General features: G+C 44.0%; 1 long non-coding RNA gene across 1 annotated transcript in view; it reads right to left on the reverse strand.

Annotated features, from left to right (window-relative positions):
• LOC134928895 (uncharacterized) overlaps positions 1-13582 on the reverse strand; it is a 137204-nt gene that overhangs the window by 101201 nt on the left and 22421 nt on the right. The gene's annotated exons all lie outside the window — the stretch shown is intronic.

A 13582-nucleotide genomic window follows, 5' to 3' on the forward strand; every position in this document is an offset into this window, starting at 1 on the left:
ACCCGTTGTGCTCGTACTGACAGCGTGACTCCCAGGCGGGTCAGGATCTCAGTCTTTAGTTTATCATAGTCCCGAGCCTCAGCAGGGCTTAAATCAAAGTAAGCTTTTTGGGGCTCACCTGACAGGAAAGGTGCCAGCAGACTGGCCCATTGTGCTTTCGGCCAGTTCTCACGCTCGGCAGTCCTTTCAAACGTGGTCAGATAGGCCTCCACATCATCAGCCTCTGTCATTTTCTGCAGGAAGTGACTGGCTCGTATAGAACTAGAGCTGGTTGGAGCACTGACGGCCACATCTCCAACCCGAGCTGCAAGTCTCTGCACCACTTCTGCTAAGGCCTCTCTATCCTGACGCTGTTGCCTGTAAAGTTCATCAACAACTGCCTGCTGTTGTCTCTTATTTTCCTCCATTGCCACCTGCTGCTGTCTTATATTTTCCTCCATTGCCACCTGCTGCTGTCTGTTGGCCTCCTGCTGTAGTCTCCAATTTTCCTCCATTGCCACCTGCTGTTGTCTCCTATTTTCTTCCATTGCCACCTGCTGCTGTCGGTTGGCCTCCTGCTGAGCCGCTGTAGCTTGCAGCAAGGCTTTAAGCAGATCCTCCATGTCGACAGATTTTTCAGGCGGCTTTGTAGCTGCTTTCACCCAGGACATATATCAAACCCTCAGGGGTGAGTCTCAGTAACTTCACACTGGGCTGTATCTGCATAAACCACCGTTTTCTGCAGGCCTCACAAAGCTGCTGCTTTCACTTATGCGCAGAACGGTGTGCTCGCATTCTCCACCAAGTTGTAACACTGTAGGGGTGCAAGGCGCCTTTTCCTGGGGAATATGGCCGCACGCAGCAGCTGAGGAACAATACAAGTCCAGTTTCTGGTACAACTGACCCCGGCCAGTTTTATTGAAACAGAAAATAAAACAAACCCCAAAATAAAAATACCTTGCCTGTCCGGCACTAACTAAACATAAGATATTCCTAACTGTCACTAAACAAAACACAGAGTTCTTCAGTACATACTGTATAGCTTACTTGCATCAGAAAGCGTGTCTCTCACACACAGATCCTGCAGCCTTCCCAGGCAGTCTGCCCATACTAATCAGGTTAGAAGCACTATAACACTCTTACACAGCTGAAACCCTGATTAGCCCTCTGTGAGGCCAAAGACCCGAACTGGGCCCAATGTCTAGAACTCGCCTTATCTCTCTCTCAGAGCCTTTACCCAGCTTTTACAGCAAACTGAAAAGGTTCAGACAAAACAAAAAGCATTTTTCCTAGAAGTTAACATTTTCTAAAACATGTAAGACAAGAACCTGGGACAAATATACCTGCCCTCAAACACTATCCCAGTGTTCTTGTCACAATATATATATATATATATTTGCACTCCAAACTGTGTATAAAAGTAATTGCATTGTGCCCCCCGATGTAAATATCAAGTAGATTACAATGGCGGCGGCACTCACGGTCATACAAGAAACGTGATATAAATTGCTTTGTGACTTTTTTTAAATAAAAACCGAAACATAGAAGCAATTTTTTATAATGGCTTTGACACATTTGTTATTTATTATTATTATTTTATTTATTAACAGTTTCTTATATAGCGCAGCATATTCCGTTGCGCTTTACAATTAGAACAACAGTAATAGCAGGGCCGAAACTAGGATTTCTGTCACCCGGGGCAAGGCAGTAATTTGGCGCCCCCCACCCCACCCCACCCCACCAAAAAAATAAATAAATAAAAACATAAATAAATAAAATAATAAATACAAAACACAGAAAACCCCACAACTGTACACTTTGCCCTTTCAGACATCTTTCAACCATGAACGATGGCCCTTCTGACATAAATGTATATATATAGCAAGCGGATGGAGGCAGCACTCAGAGACTTTTCAATATTAAACGTGAACAAGTTTAATGGTGCATGTACGTTTCGGAGCCGTAGCCCCGTCGGCTCCGAAACGTAGATGCACCATTAAACTTGTTCACGTTTAATATTGAAAAGTCTCTGAGTGCCGCCTCCATCCGCTTGCTACATTGGGGGCTATTGTGTCCATGAGGAAGGCACCGTGAGCACATCAGCATTTGCAGCCGAGGGCCTGCTGGAGTGCCGGATCATTCTGTATGTATATATATATATATATATATATACATATACATATATACACATACAGTATAATATATATACATATAGATACACATACTGTATATATAATATAAAATATATTTTATATATATATAATATATTAAAAAAAAAATTATATATATATATATATATATTAATGTGGGATACTGGTTTAAAAAAAAAAGTCACATGTCAGTGAGCCAGTCAGTGTATATTTATTAACTAAGTCCCCAGTGCTGTGTGCTCTGCAGCCAGTGGTCCACACTGTGGAGGTAGCCGCCCGCCCGCAGCACGCACCTACTTTTTTTGCAGCCAGGATTTTCTATTTTAGCCGCGGCCGCCGGTGCCAGAGACTCCCGCCTCCAGCTCCGTGCTCTCTCTAGCTGGGTGCGCGCGTCACGGCACATGCGCGTGCGACGTCATGACGTCACACGCGCGATGTGCCTGCGCCCGCATCCCGGAACACAGACGAGCCGCGTCTAGTGCTGCTGGCTCCCTACAGCAGGTCAGTAGCTGTCGGGGAGCTAGCGGAAGCTAGTATTCAATTCATACAGATGAACTGGGCTCATTAGCGCCCCCTACAGCCCATCACCCGGGGCACGTGACCCCCTAGGCGCCCCCCCTAGTTTCGGCCCTGGTAATAGAACAAAACTGGCTCGCAAGCTTACAATCTATAGGGATGTAACTCTGTCTACTGGCTGCTTTATTTTTACACTGCAATTTAGATTTCAGATGAACGCACCCCACCCAAATCTAACTCTCTCTGCACATGTTATATCTGCCCCCCTGCATTGCACATGGTTTTGCCCAATTGCTAACAAAAATCCTGCTGCGATCAACTTGGAATTACCCCCCATGTGCACTGCAGGGGGGCAGATATAACATGTGCAGAGAGAGTTAGATTTGGGTGTGGTGTGTTCATCTGAAATCTAAATTGCAGTGTAAAAATAAAGCAGCCAGTATTTACCCTGCACAGAAACAAAATAACCCACCCAAATATAACTCTCTCTGTGAATGTTATCTCTGCCTCCCCTGCAGTGCACATGGTTTTGCCCAACTGCTAACAAATGTGCTGCTGCGATCAACTCTGAATTACCCCCATAGTCAACACCAACAATGTTCCTGACCTTCAACACCCCATTTTCTTTTCTCTTTAGTTTCAGTGTTTGAAGGATTTTGGGGTGCCTAAATAACATTATATATATATATATATATATATATATATATATATATATATATGCCAAGGCTCTGTAAACAATAAGGTGAAAATTGTGTCAATTTCTCTACTCTTATAACACTGAGTAGTGGATACTTAAGGGGTTTATGTACTAAGCCTTGGATAGAGATAAATATATGGTAAAAAAAGGGGCGGGCTGGATGGGCTAAGTGGTTCTTATCTGCCGTCACATTCTATGTTTCTATAAAGTGGATGGAGATAATGTACCAGCCAATCAGCTCCTAACTGCCAGTTTCAGGCTGTGTTTGTAAAATGACAGTTAGGAGCTGGTTGGTTGGAACTTTATCCCTGTCCTCTTTCTCTCTCTCCAAAGCTTAGTACATAGACTTCTTTGAATATCACACAAACGAGAAAGCAAACAAGTATAGAAAGCAATCACAGACAAAGAGTAACAGCATCCTGTGGAGGAGATTTATCAAAGCTTGGAGAGTGATAAAGTACTGTTCCAACCAATCAGCTTCTGACATTTTTTAAACACATATAGCACATGTGGGGTTGGTTCTGCACTGGACCCTGATCACCATGTTTCTTATTAGAGTTATTGTCAAGATGACCAACGGTGAAAGTTAGTTATTATACCCTCAGTAGGTGTGAGCAATTTCGCCTGTTGGTGGTGCTCCCAGAGTCAATAATATTAGTCAAAAGAAAAAAAGAGGAATGAAAAACTCTTTGTTGGGGCATGCCTAATACAGTAATGAAAAACATTGAAAAATTACATTTTAATCAATCATTAAAAAGACATTAAGGTTACAGAGAGAAATTTGCAAGGATAAAGTTACTCAGTAACTGGTTTTAGAGGGGGAGTAAGCTTAAGGGCGGGGGGTGGTTTCGCGGGCTGAAAAGGGGGCATGGCCTAGCGGCACATTCCCTCTGCAGCTGCATTCCCTGATGTTGGGACCTAAGGCTATAAAGACTCAGGTACTCGGCGTCCATGTGTTGAGTGGCAACCATTTTAGCTGGGGCCGCAGGTCGGGAAGAAGGAGGTCCTGTGGTACCCTGGCCTTAGGTGGGTGCGTTGCACTGCCATGAGGGCACAGTTAATGTAAGGGGCAAAGCCCAATAAGTAAAGTGCCCCACCACCTTAAGAGAAAGGTAAAGCCCTTTAATACAGAGGCCCCCTCCAAGTGCCCCCAGATGGGAGCGGAAGCCCTCATGCAAGTGAGTTCAGCTGGAGTAACAGAGCCTGCAGTTTCAGAGAGAGACTCCTGGCAGAGGACAAGAGGGTGACTGCTTTTGACTATGATGTGCCTGCAGTGAGAAGTGTGCAGTGGAGAGAGCTCCTGTACAGTGTGACCTCCTGCAGCAGACCAGTGAGTGCTGCCTGGTGGTACAGAGGAAGATGAGAGATCTCCTGTGAAGAGTCAGCACATGTGTGAGAGGTTGCTGGTCATTGTGATACACAATGCTAGATCCCTGGCTGATAGCCCCTGGGGAAGTACTCCGTAGTGAGGGAGGGGTCATTGCAAGATGGCAGCGAGGCTAGAGGGGAGTCCTGCTGAAGAGTCCGGAGTAAACATACACATAAGTGGAAGGGCCCAGCGGTGGAAGGGTTAAGGCCTGCATAAGGTGAAGGTTGTCAGCATGTCAGAGGAAAGGTCCCTGGATAGTGAGATATGTATTATCAGCAGAGTCTTTGGATTTAGAGGATGGTAGTATGTCTGAAGAAGGTGTATGCGGGGTGACAGGAGAGAGGGTCCCTGTGTATTGGGATGTTTCCGTACATTAGAAGTCTTCTATGAGGATTGAGATGAGTGCAATGAACTTTGGATCTGGAGTCCCCTGTATGATGCAATTGTTGGACTGACTTGCTGTAAAACTACTGTAACATTATGTATGTGCGTGCTGTCTTTTCACTGCTGTGTCATATGCATAAGACTGTGCTGGAGGTGTTAGTTTGGAGTGGAAACTATATATAACCTTTTCGTAACCATCAAGATCTAAGTAAACAGCATTTACCATCTGCTGCAAGTATTGTGCTGGAGGAAGTTGGCGAAGTAGAGCTTGTAACCGTTACACTTACTGTGCTGGAGGATATGGAGGAGTGTAAATAACATTTTCTTGTTCTTGCATTTCGAGATGGTCTGGCGCCCAACATTTCTTTCTTGCACTGAACCTGTTGTCCATGTGTGTTCCCTTCATCAGATACTTTGTGTTAAGCACCCAAATATTCGGGGGCTCTGCTGTTCATGGATGCCATACCCACATCATAGCCGAAGCAGAAGAGAGCTACTGCAAAGGGGTGAGATGCTATATTCGGGTACACTAAGTAAGTATACCACAGTAACAGTAGGGTTCCATATCACCATAGTGACATGCCAATAAAAACACATATTAAAACCCATAGCTACGCATTTCAATGTCCTCCTGGTGTCTTTTTCAAGGACCCGTCTCCTTCAGCTCACTGAGAGCAGCACCCTCAGCTGGTCAGTGCTGTGTGGCTGCTACAGCAGAGGGACAGATTCAGCAAATGAGATCGTCAACGGGTTAGTTTCAGTATAGAGGGAGCTGGGTAGTTGCATGTAGGTTTATAGCTAATCTTAGGTAATGCTAAGAATAAGGAGGGATAAGGGGTTCATTAGGATTAATAATGTTTCATGAAACTGAGGGATATACAGTAATTAGGAGTTTGAAGGATTATGACGTTTATTTATATAAAAGGGTTCTATATTAATGGGATTGTTACTATGAAGCTAAAGTAGTTAAGGTTTTTTTTAGGAAGGGTTAATTATTGATGAGGGAATGATATTGTATCGCAAGGAGGATAATGTAAGGAGACCAAAAATACTTTCTGTATTGTGTGGCAGCAGGTGGTACAAGGGAGACACTTGTAATGGGATCCAAGATTCCAATTCAGCTCGTGAGAAATCTCAACAGTCCAGTTCTTCTGTCTCCTGGTCCAGTTATGTTGCTGCCTGTGCTGCTTGCGTATTCAGCAGGGCACAAACAGAAAAAGGGACTCTGGGAGCTGCAAAATACAGTTTTTTTCTGGTGCAGTGCATGGGTTCCAATGTATAGATAGACAGTGTCTATCTATACATTGGGTATACACCGTATGGTCAACACGGTCAAAATGTCAACATATAAAAGTAGACAGTGCTTAAGGTTGACAGGTTCAAAAGGTGGACATAACAATGGTCGACACACATATGGCTGACAATTTTTTTAAGCTTTTCACATATTTTTCAACTGTTACTTGATTTACCATCCACGTGGACTATGATTGGGATTAGTGATCTGTGCCGAGGGCAGCGGTAGCGGAGCGAGCTCACAAGGGTACATGTTTGCAATAATTGGGGTCAGATGATGAAACATAGAAAATGACACCCAAAAAACTTGTGTCACCCTTTTTTGTGTCTCAACTATTTCCATGTCGACCTTTTGACCCTGCCTACCTTTTGTACTTGTCAACCTTTTCTACTGTCGACCTTTTGACCCTATCAACCTAATGCATATTGATCATATTGATCAGTATTTGTTTACTGTAGATCTTCTATACCACACCCGTAGTGTGCATGATGTGATTATGTCATGTTGTTATATGGCAGAGGTCCTGCAAAGAGGAGCAGGCAGCAGAAGATATGTAAGGTAAGTGTTGGATGGAGCTGGAGAGACACAGGGCTGGAGGCTGAAGATGCAGAGACACGGGGCAGATGAGGTTGGAGATGCAGAGACACAAGGAGTATGCTGCTGAAGACACAGGGTTGGGTAAACACAGGGGAAGATGAAGATGAGAGACACAAGGGAGATTGAAGCTAAGAGACCCTCGGGGACAGGGTTATCTTAATGCATAGGCACTCTGGACATCTAGATGCCCAGTCACCCATGATGCTAAGGGCCATTGCAGCTTCTTGGTAAGCAGGTAGAGAATGCTGCCCAGTTGCTTTGATTGTGAATTACACCCAGTCAGAGTGGCTGGACAGCATTCTCTAACTGCCTCACAGGCTGCAGCCAGGCAGTGAATTGCTGATTGGTGGATAGCTGGAGCTATCCACCAATTAGGGTGCTGACAGTCATTCACCAATCAGAGAGCTGATAGTCATTCACTGTGAAAGCATGTGGAGAGACAGCGCGGGACCACAGAAGGGGTAAGTTATGATATTTTACATTTATGCCCGTGAAAGGGTGGGTAGGAGTTCCAGTGCATTGCTTTGCCCAGGACATACAATGCGGTTAAGATGTTCCTGCTGGGTGATGAGGCTGAGAGACACACGGGTGAGGGAGGATGAAGCTGGAGAGATGGGGATAAGGTTAGAGAGATACACAGGATGAATCAATGGCCGATTGGGTATTATAAGGCAGTCAATAATGCTGACTGTATCATATGGCAGTCACTTTTGCTGTTTGCATTGTATTGCGGTCACTGTCTGTATTATACATGGTCATATATTTAGAGGGTGACCAGGGGTGTCGTCCCAAGTATTTGTGCCGGGTGACAAAATGCTTAGCTTCTACCCTGCTGTTACTGGGCACAGAAACACATTAAGCAATATACTTAAGATGAAATATTTAAAAATAAATATTGAATTTTATATGGCGATAAACTTGTTATTCCAATATTGCTGAGCTACCCTTCCAACTGCATTCATCATCACAATTCTGCATACCATTTCAATTCACTGCAGCCCCAATAAATGCATGCAATGTGCCTCCTGAAGGCTCCAAATTCCAGTAACATCCTCTTCTCTGCTGCTATGTCTTGTCTGGTTCCAATATGGACTGGGACATTCATAGGGGATAAGTATAGTAGGTCTGGTGCAGTGTTGTCTGCAATTTCATCCCAAATCACAGGTACTACTTACCCAGCCCCGGGCTTGCTGAAGGGACCCGGTAGGAGCTCCGGTCCACTACCCCCCTCAGCACTCTCTCCTGAGTATACTTACCTTAATCCTCCTCCTCTCCGACACCATCTTCCCAGTGCTCTCTGGTGCACATGTGCCATCCCGAAAATCACTTTGAACTTGGTAGTGCCAGCTGAGGAGGAGGGACCTGCAAGGTAAGGTGCGTTTGCGTGATCATATATATATATATATATATATATATATAGAAGCAAAAGAATCAGCGGCACTCAGCAGACTTAATATAAAGTAAAAAAGTCTTTAATCTGGTCCAGACCGGATTAAAGACTTTTTTACTTTATGTTAAGTCTGCTGAGTGCCGTTGATTCTTTTGCTTCTATATTGGATCTTGCCTTTGATCCTCGGAGGGCACCACAGCAAGTAAATTGGTATCCCTATTCTTGAGTGCCGAACCACAGCCGCTACCTATATATATATATATATATATATATATAATGGGAGACCTGACAGACACTCGGGACAAGCAATATATATATTGTAATTATGAATTCCAATTACATACACTTCAGCTTTAGAATTTATCAAATTTATGCATTTGAATTTTGGTCCAGGTCCCCTGTAATGAAGCAATTATGTAGTGTTTCCACACTAGTGGGATCTGTTTTTATTAGTGATGTGCACCGGACATTTTTCAAGGTTTTGTGTTTTGGTTTTGGATTCGGTTCCGCGGCCGTGTTTTGGATTCGGACGCGTTTTGGCAAAACCTCACTGAAATTTTTTTGTCGGATTCGAGTGTGTTTTGGATTCGGGTGTTTTTTTCAAAAAACCCTAAAAAACAGCTTAAATCATAGAATTTGGGGGTCATTTTGATCCCATAGTATTATTAACCTCAATAACCATAATTTCCACTCATTTCCAGTCTATTCTGAACACCTCACAATATTATTTTTAGTCCTAAAATTTGCACAGAGGTCGCTGCATGGCTAAGCTAAGCGACACAAGTGGCCGACACAAACACCTGGCCCATCTAGGAGTGGCACTGCAGTGTCAGGCAGGATGGCACTTCAAAAAAATAGTCCCCAAACAGCACATGATGCAAAGAAAAAAAGAGGCGCACCAAGGTCGCTGTGTGACTAAGCTAAGCGACACAAGTGGCCGACACAAACACCTGGCCCATCTAGGAGTGGCACTGCAGTGTCAGGCAGCATAACACTTCTAAAAAATTGTCCCCAAACAGCACATGATGCAAAGAAAAAAAGAGGCGCACCAAGGTCGCTGTGTGACTAAGCTAAGCGACACAAGTGGCCGACACAAACACCTGGCCCATCTAGGAGTGGCACTGCAGTGTCAGGCAGGATGGCACTTCAAAAAAATTGTACCCAAACAGCTCATGATGCAAAGAAAAAAAGAGGCGCACCAAGGTCGCTGTGTGACTAAGCTAAGCGACACAAGTGGCCGACACAAACACCTGGCCCATCTAGGAGTGGCACTGCAGTGTCAGGCAGGATGGCAAACAGCACATGATGCAAAGAAAAAAAGAGGCGCACCAAGGTCGCTGTGTGACTAAGCTAAGCGACACCAGTGGCCGACACAAACACCTGGCCCATCTAGGAGTGGCACTGCAGTGTCAGGCAGGATGGCACTTCTAAAAAATTGTCCCCAAACAGCACATGATGCAAAGAAAAAAAGAGGCGCACCAAGGTCGCTGTGTGACTAAGCTAGTATACTTGACGACACAGAGGTAGGTAGTGCAGTGGCCTTCCGTACCGTACTGCTATATATACTGGTGATCACTGTGTCAGCAAACTGCAAAACTAAAATGCACCACAGGTATAGAATGTAGATGGATAGTATACTTAATGACGACACAGAGGTAGGTACAGCAGTGGCCTTCCGTACCGTACTGCTATATATAGTATACTGGTGGTCACTGTGTCAGCAAACTGCAAAACTAAAATGCACCACAGGTATAGAATGTAGATGGATAGTATACTTAATGATGACACAGAGGTAGGTACAGCAGTGGCCTTCCGTACCGTACTGCTATATATAGTATACTGGTGGTTACTGTGTCAGCAAACTGCAAAACTAAAATGCACCACAGGTATAGAATGTAGATGGATAGTATACTTAATGACGACACAGAGGTAGGTACAGCAGTGGCCTTCCGTACCGTACTGCTATATATAGTATACTGGTGGTCACAGTGTCAGCAAACTGCAAAACTAAAATGCACCACAGGTATAGAATGTAGATGGATAGTATACTTAATGACGACACAGAGGTAGGTACAGCAGTGGCCTTCCGTACCGTACTGCTATATATAGTATACTGGTGGTCACTGTGTCAGCAAACTGCAAAACTAAAATGCACCACAGGTATAGAATGTAGATGGATAGTATACTTAATGATGACACAGAGGTAGGTACAGCAGTGGCCTTCCGTACCGTACTGCTATATATACTGGTGGTCACTGTGTCAGCAAACTGCAAAACTGAAATGCACCACAGGTATAGAATGTAGATGGATAGTATACTTAATGACGACACAGAGGTAGGTACAGCAGTGGCCTACTGTACCGTAATGCTATATATTATATTATATACTGGTGGTCACTGGTCAGCAAAACTCTGCACTGTACTCCTCCTATATAATATTAATTATACTGGTGGTCCCCAGTCCCCACAATAAAGCAGCACACTGAGCACAGATATGGAGTGTTTTTCAGGCATACAACGTATACTGGTGGTCACTGTCAGCAAAACTCTGCACTGTACTCCTGCTATATAATACAGCTGCTCCCCAGTCCCCACAATTAAGCAGTGTGAGCACAGATATATGCAGCACACTGAGCACAGATATGGAGCATTTTTTTCAGGCAGAGAACGGATAAAACTGGTGGTCACTGATCAGCAAAACTCTGCACTGTACTCCTCCTATATTATACAGCTGCTCCCCAGTCCTCCCCACAATTAAGCAATAATGCACAATCAAGTTCAACAATAACGGAGAGGACGCCAGCCACGTCCTCTCCCTAACATTTCCAATGCACGAGTGAAAATGGCGGCGACGCGCGGCTGCTTATATAGAATCCGAATCTCGCGAGAATCCGACAGCGGGATGATGACGTTCGGGCGCGCTCGGGTTAACCGAGCCATACGGGAGAATCCGAGTATGCCTCGGACCCGTGTAAAGTCGGTGAAGTTCTGGGGGGTTCGGTTTCCGAGAAACCGAACCCGCTCATCATTAGTTTTTATTATGTGCATGTGCAGATGAAACAGGGGAGATGACTTGTAAAGCTTTTGGACTAAAATTATCCTGAACATTGGGGGTAATTCCAAGTTGATCGCAGCAGGAATTTTTTTAGCAGTTGGGCAAAATCATGTGCACTGCAGGGGGGGGGGGGGGCAGATATAACATGTGCAGAGAGAGATAGATTTGGGTGTGGTGAGTTCAATCTGCAATCTAAATTGCAGTGTAAAAATAAAGCAGCCAGTATTTACCCTGCACAGAAACAAAATAACCCACCCAAATCTAACTCTCTCTGCAAATGTTATATCTGCCCCCCCTGCAGTGCACATGGTTTTGCCCAACTGCTAAAAAATTTCCTGCTGCGATCAACTTGGAATTACCCCCATTGTGGCCACTAGGTGGCAATGTTAGAAAGCACATGTTTGAAATGGTTTCTTAGCTGGCAGTAGAACTAATTTTTCCTAATATATTGCAGAATAGTGTTCTCAAATACTAGCACCCAGTTAATGCTTCACCAATAAAGGAGGAGGAGGATGATAATAATAATAATAATAATAATAATAATAATAAGAAGAAGAAGAAGAAGAAGAAGAAGAAAAATTTATAAATGTTCAAATTAATAGATAATTTAAATAATGCTGATCTGTAGCCAATTAAAAATTATACAAGTTTTGGGTTGTCAGAATATATATTTTTTAAATTTCTGAGTAGCTTTAAGAAGACAGTACAGTCTGAGTCTGTTGAATGCTCTATATGGAGCACATACAGCATTTAAATGTATAGAGAGGTAATTTTAAAGAAATAGAGTATATCTAATACACTGTAACAGCAAACTCCCGTCATAGGCCAGATGAAAACTGCTTCTCAGGGCCGTCTTAACAGAATTGTATTCCCTGGGCAAAGCAAAGCCCTGGGGGCAAGGGCGTAGCTACCATAGGTGCAGGTAGTGCAACTGCTATGGGGCCCAGAGCTGAGAGGGGCCCACCTTCTCTATCACAGTTACATGTGTTATATACATTTTTCGCCATTGGGTGGTACATAGGGGTCCTTTTAAACTTTTTCCTTGGGGCCTGCAATATATCTAGCTATGCTTATGGACCTGCTCATTGTAGTGTGGTATAAAATGAACTGGAGGGGATTTTAATGTTATATAATATGAACTAGAGATGAGCGGGTTCGGTTTCTCGGAATCCGAACCCGCCCGAACTTCATTTTTTTTTACACGGGTCCGAGCGACTCGGATCTTCCCGCCTTGCTCGGTTAACCCGAGCGCGCCCGAACGTCATCATCCCGCTGTCGGATTCTTGCGAGGCTCGGATTCTATCGCGAGACTCGGATTCTATATAGGGAGCCGCGCGTCGCCGCCATTTTCACACGTGCATTGAGATTCATAGGGAGAGGACGTGGCTGGCGTCCTCTCCGTTTATAGAGAAGAGAGTGAGACAGTAGAGAGAGACACAGTAGTAATTTTGGGGAGCATTAGGAGGAGTACTAGACTAGTTACTTGCTGAAGTGATAGATAGTGTGACTGTATTATCTGACTTGTGGGGGAGACACTGACAGTGGGGAGCAGTTAGAGTCTGAGAGCAGGACTCAGGAGTACATATAACGTACAGTGCACACTTTTGCTGCCAGAGTGCCCCACTGCCATTGTGACCACACTGACCACCAGTATAATATATATTGTGATTGTCTGCTTAGGAGTACTACTTGCAAGTTGCTGATAGTGTGACCAGTGACCTGACCACCAGTTTAATAATCACCACCAGTTTAATATATATATATATATATATATATATATATATAATTGTATATAATATATATATAATATTGTATACCACCTACCCGTGGTTTTTTTTTTCTTTCTTCTTTATACATACTACTATAGTAGCTTACTGTAGCAGTCTGCGGTGCTGCTGAGCTGACAGTGTCCAGCAGGTCCGTCATCAGTCATTACATAATAAATATATCTACCTGTCCGGCTGCAGTACTAGTGTGATATAGTATATATTGATTTCATCTCATCATCCAGTCTATATTAGCAGCAGACACAGTACGGTAGTCCACGGCTGTAGCTACCTCTGTGTCGGCAGTCGCTCGTCCATCCATAATTGTATACCACCTACCCGTGGTTTTTTTTTTCTTTCTTCTTTATACATACTACTATAGTAG

This window comes from Pseudophryne corroboree, chromosome 5, assembly GCF_028390025.1.
Source record: "Pseudophryne corroboree isolate aPseCor3 chromosome 5, aPseCor3.hap2, whole genome shotgun sequence".
Taxonomy (NCBI): Eukaryota; Metazoa; Chordata; class Amphibia; order Anura; family Myobatrachidae; genus Pseudophryne; species Pseudophryne corroboree.